Raw genomic sequence first — 6,000 nt, 5'->3', positions numbered from 1 at the left:
AAGGCGCCTGGGTGGCTCAGTGGGTTAAGCCGCTGCCTTTGGCTCAGGTCATGATCTCAGAGTCCTGGGATCGAGTCCCACATCGGGCTCTCTGCTCGGCAGGGAGCCTGCTTCCCTTCCTCTCTCCTGCCTCTCTGCCTACTTGTGATCCCTCTCTGTCAAATAAATAAAATCTTTAAAAAAAAAAAAAAGATTATTTATTTGACAGAGAGAGGAACACAAGCAGGAGGAGTGGGAGAGGGAGAAGCAGGCTTCCCACCGAGCAGGAAGCTCCATGTGGGGCTCAATCCCAGGAACCCCAGATCAGGACCCAAGCCAAAGGCAGACACTTAATGACTGAGCCACCCAGGCGTCCTTCTACCTAGTTTCCTTGATGGCAAAACCATCAAGGAAGCTAGAACTAGAGCCAAGGCCACAACTGGGATCAACAGGCCTTTTCAATGATCAGAAACACATAGCAACACCCAGCAGATTTAAGTTACAGCTAATGATATAAAATGTGCTGGTACAAACCATTAAATCCTTTAAAGACTAATTTCCCCCCAAGCTCCCTCTCACCAAATTGTTTGGCTAAACTAACACGTGAGTGATAGTTGCTCCTTTGTACTGCACACATGGGATAATTTCCCCCATTCATTTTGTTTGCAGTTAATTTATTAAAATAATTTCAGGGGCACCTGGGTGGCTTGGTTGGTTAAGCACCTACTCTTGATTTTGGCTTGGGCCCTGATCTCAGGGTTGTGATCTTGGATCAAGCTCCACGCTGGGCATGAAGTCTGCTTAAAATTCTCTGGGGGCACCTGGGTGGCTCAGTGGGTTAAGCCTTTGCCTTCTGCTCAGGTCATGATCTCAGGGTCCTGGGATCAAGGCCTATGTCGGGCTCTCTGCTCGGCAGGAAGCCTGTCTCCCCCTGGCTTTGCCTGCTTCTCTGCCTACTTGTGGTCTCTGTCTGTCAAATAAATAAATAAAATCTTTAAAACAAAACAGAACAACAACAACAAAAAAACATTCTCTCTCTGCCTTAGGCATCTGGGTGGCCTAAGTTGGTTAGGTGTCTGCCTTTGGCTCAGGTCATGATCCCAGAGTCCAGGGAATTGAGTCTCATATCAGGCTCCCTGCTCAGCTGGGAGTTTGCTTCTCCTGCCTGCCATGCCCACTGCTTGTGCTCTCTCTCTCTCTCCCTCTTTCTGTGTCAAATAAATAAAATCTTTAAAAAAAGTTTTTTTAAACATATTTTCTCTCTCTTTCTGCTCCCCCCACCCAATAATAAAAAAATAATAAAACACAGCCCATGGGGCGCCTGGGTGGCTCAGTGGGTTAATGCCTCTGCCTTCAGCTCGGGTCATGATCTCAGGGTGCTGGGATCGAGCCCGGCATCGGGCTCTCTGCTCAGCCTCTCTGCCTGCTTGTGATGTGTCCGTCAAATAAATAAATAAATAAAATCTTAAAAAAAAAAAAAAAACAACACATCCCAGATCTCAACATAGCCATATGTGTGTGGTTGGCACAATGCCCTCCGGGGTCCTGGGCTGATGCTGAGAGGGGGCAGATGCAGAAAGAAACAAATTCTAACTTGCATCACCCCCTGGCTAACTTTTCATATAGTCCATATTGTTTTGTGATTTGCTAATTGTTACTCATCAATATGTTGTGAATATTTTCCATATCATTACATATTCTATAATAAAGTCTTCTAAGGGCTGCATAGGATCCTATGTATGGATATAATTTAGTTTTTCTCTCTTAATACACATTGTGTATCATGTAACCAATCCCGTTTCCTTCTTGGAGTTTGCTGTTAGGAAGCTCAGAGTCAGATTTACAGTCAGCCTCTGGCAATTGCACAGGCCTTGCCTTATCTGTGGCTTTCCTGCCATTATTCCTTACTTTGCAGTAACTTTTTCCCTACCCACTCACTGTTTATTTGTTGCACTATTTGTTGTATTTTTACTCAGTTATGGATCCCTTAACTAAAGCTTTTTTCGATTATTTTTCTTAAGTTAGTATATATATTATATAAAATTATATTATATATTATATAAAATTAATGTATTATATAAAATTTATAAATATATATAAACAAAGTATTGTTTACATGTATCTAATTTTTTAAAGTAAGCTTCATGCCTAACATGGGGCTCGAACTCACTACCCTGAGATCAAGAGTCATGTGACCAAGACAACCAGGCACCCCAGCATCTAATTTTTTAACTTTTATTATTTAAAAAAATTTTTTAAAAGATTTTGTTTATTTATCGGAGAAAGATATGCACAAAGATACACACACAAGCAGGGGGAGCAGCAGGCAGAGGCAGAGGGAGAAGCAAGCTCCCGGCTGAGCAAGGAGCCCCACAAGGGACCTGATCCCAACACCCCGAGACCACGACCCAAGCCAAAGGCAGATGCCCAACAAGCTGAGCCACTCAGGAGTACCTACAAATTGTTTTATTTTTAAATTTTTTAAATTTTTTATTTTTTTAAAGATTTTATTTATTTATTTGACAGAGAGAAATCACAAGTAGACAGAGAGGCAGGCAGAGAGAGAGAGAGGGAAGCAGGCTCCCCGCTGAGCAGAGAACCCGATGCGGGACTCGATCCCAGGACCCCGAATCATGACCCAAGCCGAAGGCAGTGGCTTAACCCACTGAGCCACCCAGGCGCCCCCTTACAAATTGTTTTTATTTATTTATTTATTTATTTTTTTTTTTAAAGATTTTATTTATTCATTTGAGAGAGAGACAGTGAGAGAGAGAGCATGAGCGAGGAGAAGGTCAGAGGAAGAAGCAGACTCCCCATGGAGCTGGGAGCCCGATGCGGGACTCGATCCCGGGACTCCGGGATCATGACCTGAGCCGAAGGCAGTCGTCCAACCAACTGAGCCACCCAGGCGTCCCTACAAATTGTTTTTAAAATTTATTTCACTTTTTAAAGATTTTATTTACATTTTTTTTTTATTTGACAGAGAGATACAGCGAGAGAGGGAACACAAAGCAGGGGTAGTGAGAGAGGGAGATGCAGGCTTCCTGCTGAGCAGGGACCCCAATGAGGGGCTCTATCCCAGGAGTCTGGGATCATGACCTGAGCCTGTAAGGGCCTATTTAGCCAGAGTGACTCCATCTCGGTTGAACAGCCATTTTGTTGTTTATGCAGTAAAACTTAAACTGACCCTGCTCCCCCCACCCCCCCAGGGGACTTACTTAAAAGAAAGTCCGGGAAACTAGTAAAATATGGTCAACCAGTCCCAGGTAACAGAGCCCAAATACAAGGGCGGGTCAGGCCAGGTGGAGACATCCAATCAGTGGGGCGTGCATACTGTCATCCTAGCTACCAAAGAGTGTGGGCCCTGCCTTTTGGGCGCTTTTGGGGAGCCTTTTGGGCACCAATACTGACCAAGGTGATAGGCTAGTTCAAATAGCTACTATGGGGTGAATTGTAATTCAATTGGCCACCCATGTGTGACCTAGCATGGCTATGCAGCTTTCTATGTGTGTTGCAATCTCATTGGCCACCTGTGTGTGGCCAGGATCAACCACATGGCACTTGCTCTATAAAAATTAGTCTGTGAAGCTGGGAGGGGTCACCCTCTCTGTAAGAGGTGGCCCCGACCCGTTGGTTTGATTCTCGATGCTTGGTGTGAAATAAAGCTTTGCTTGACCTTCGCTTTGTATCAGTCTTGCTCCTTTGATCATGGACCCGTCAAGCCTAAGGCAGACGCTTAATGACTGAGCCACCAAGGCACCCCTAAGATTTTATTTTTAAGTTATCTCTACAGCCAACCTGTGTGTCAAACTTGCAACCTCGAGACCAAGAGTCTCACACTCTACCAACTGAGCCAGTCAAACGTCCCTTAACCTTTTGAAAACTAATATCAGACTTAAGGTTTGCAAAAATAGTAGTTTCTCCATATCCCTCACTCAGCTTTCCCTAATGTTAATATGTTACTTAATCATAGTACAATGATCAGAATCAAGAAATTAACACTGATGTACTACTATTAACTACAGACCATGTTCTAGTTTCACCATTTTCCCACTAACACCCTCTTCTGTTCCAAGATCCCAGCCAGGATTCCAGGTAACATTTGGTTATATCTCTTATTCTCCTGCAGCCTAGAACAGTTCCTCAGCCTTTCCTTGTTTTTCATGACCTCGACCCTTTTAAAGAGTATTGGGCAAGGATCTATCAAATGTCTCTCAAGTTAGGTTTGTCTTAAGTTTTCTCATTCCAGATATATTTTTGTAAGCTGCACCATATTCTTTTTGGAGTGGGGTGGAAGTCAAAATCCAAACAAACTGGGGGGCCTCGGTGGCTCAGTTGATTAAACATCTGACTCTCGGTTTCAGCTCAGGTCATGATCTCAGGGTAGTGAGATCAAGTCTCGCTCAGTGAGGGGTCTATTTGAGATTCTCTCTCTCTCTCTTCTCCCTCCCCCTTTAACCCTCTCCCTCTTCATGCATGCTCTCTCTCAAATAATAAAATAAAATACAAAGAAAGAAACAGAACAAATGAACAGGTTCTGGCCTGTCTGCAGCCTGAGGCTCAGGGAAGTGATCTGATTCATGAAAATCACCCTGCGAGGTGATCTGAGACCTAAGACTTCTGAGGCCATGGCCAGGAACCAGTGTTCCAAGGTGCCATCCTGAGGCACTGAGCCTAAAGACAGGCAGACTGCAGGGAACAATCCTATCTGAAATAATAACAGGGGAAGGAACCTGGACCAGCTTAGGAAATCACTAGCACTCATCCTGTTCCCTTTGGGCCCAGAATTGAAGATCTTCGGATTTTCCCAGGATGTCCCTTGCAGTGTTAGAGAGGCAGGCAAACCTGAGTCAGAATTTCTACTTTTCTGTGATCTTGGACAGCATAGCTTCTCTGAGCTGCAGTTACCTCATCTGTAAAAATGGGCATTAATAATAGATGATTTATTTAAGAGCCCTTTTAAATATAAGAATTGATGGGCACCTGAGTGGCTTAATGGGTCTTGATCCCAGGGTCCTGGGATCAAGCCCCACATCAGGGGCTCTGCTCAGCAGGGAGCCTGCTTCCCCCACCACCCCTGCCTGTCTCTCTGCCTACTTGTGATCTCTGTCTGTCAAATAAATAAATAAAAAATCTTAAAAAAAAAGTAAGCCTGGGTGGCTCAGTGGGTTGGGCCTCTGCCTTGGGTTCAGGTCATGATTTCAGGGTCCTGGGATGGAGCCCCGTGTCTGGCTCTCTGCTCAGAGGGGAGCTTGCTTCCCCCTCTCTGCCTACCTGTGATCGCTCTCTGTGTCAAATAAATAAAATCTTTATTTTAAAAAAAAGTAAATAAATAAAAATTTAAAAATAAGAATTGATAATTATTGAGCGCCCTCTAGGTCTAAAGTGCTGTGTCACCTTGCAAAGGTGTTTTATCATCTCTGGAGCTCCATTTTACCATCACTTAAAATGGGAGAATAGAAAATGGGGTTGCAAGTAGCAAAACCTCAAAGCACACATTTATTGCACTTTTACTGAGTGATCATTTCTGTACCCATGCATTCTCATTAAATTCTCATGGTTAAATAGGTTATTATGCCCATGAGACAGTTAAGACAACTGAAGAGCCCAAAGCTGGCCAAACATAACAGAGAGACTGGATCCTAAACCCAGGTTTCTAGCTCCCAGCCCATGGTCTTCCAAGGATAGCATACTGCCGGTAGCAAGCATCCCTTTGTCTATAGCAAGTACTGAAAAATGGCCGTTGTCTGGCCTAAAATTTATAACTTGCCTAACTGGCATTTGATGCTATTTCTGTGTTCCTTCCTGCGGTAGATACTTTTGAATCTCAAGCTAACAGTATGTATTAACTTCCCAGAGCTGCTATAACAAAGTAACACAAACCAGGCAGCTTGGAACAATAGAAATGTATGGCAGCATTCCTCCAGCCTGTACATGGCCTTTCTTTGTGTCTGCATATCATCTTTCTTCTGTGGATGCCTGGCCCATGTTCAGATCTCCCTTCTCCATGTAGACACTGGT

The sequence above is a fragment of the Mustela nigripes genome, chromosome 8, assembly GCF_022355385.1.
Source record: "Mustela nigripes isolate SB6536 chromosome 8, MUSNIG.SB6536, whole genome shotgun sequence".
In the NCBI taxonomy this organism is placed as follows: domain Eukaryota; kingdom Metazoa; phylum Chordata; class Mammalia; order Carnivora; family Mustelidae; genus Mustela; species Mustela nigripes.
Note: the sequence above shows the minus strand (reverse complement) of the source record.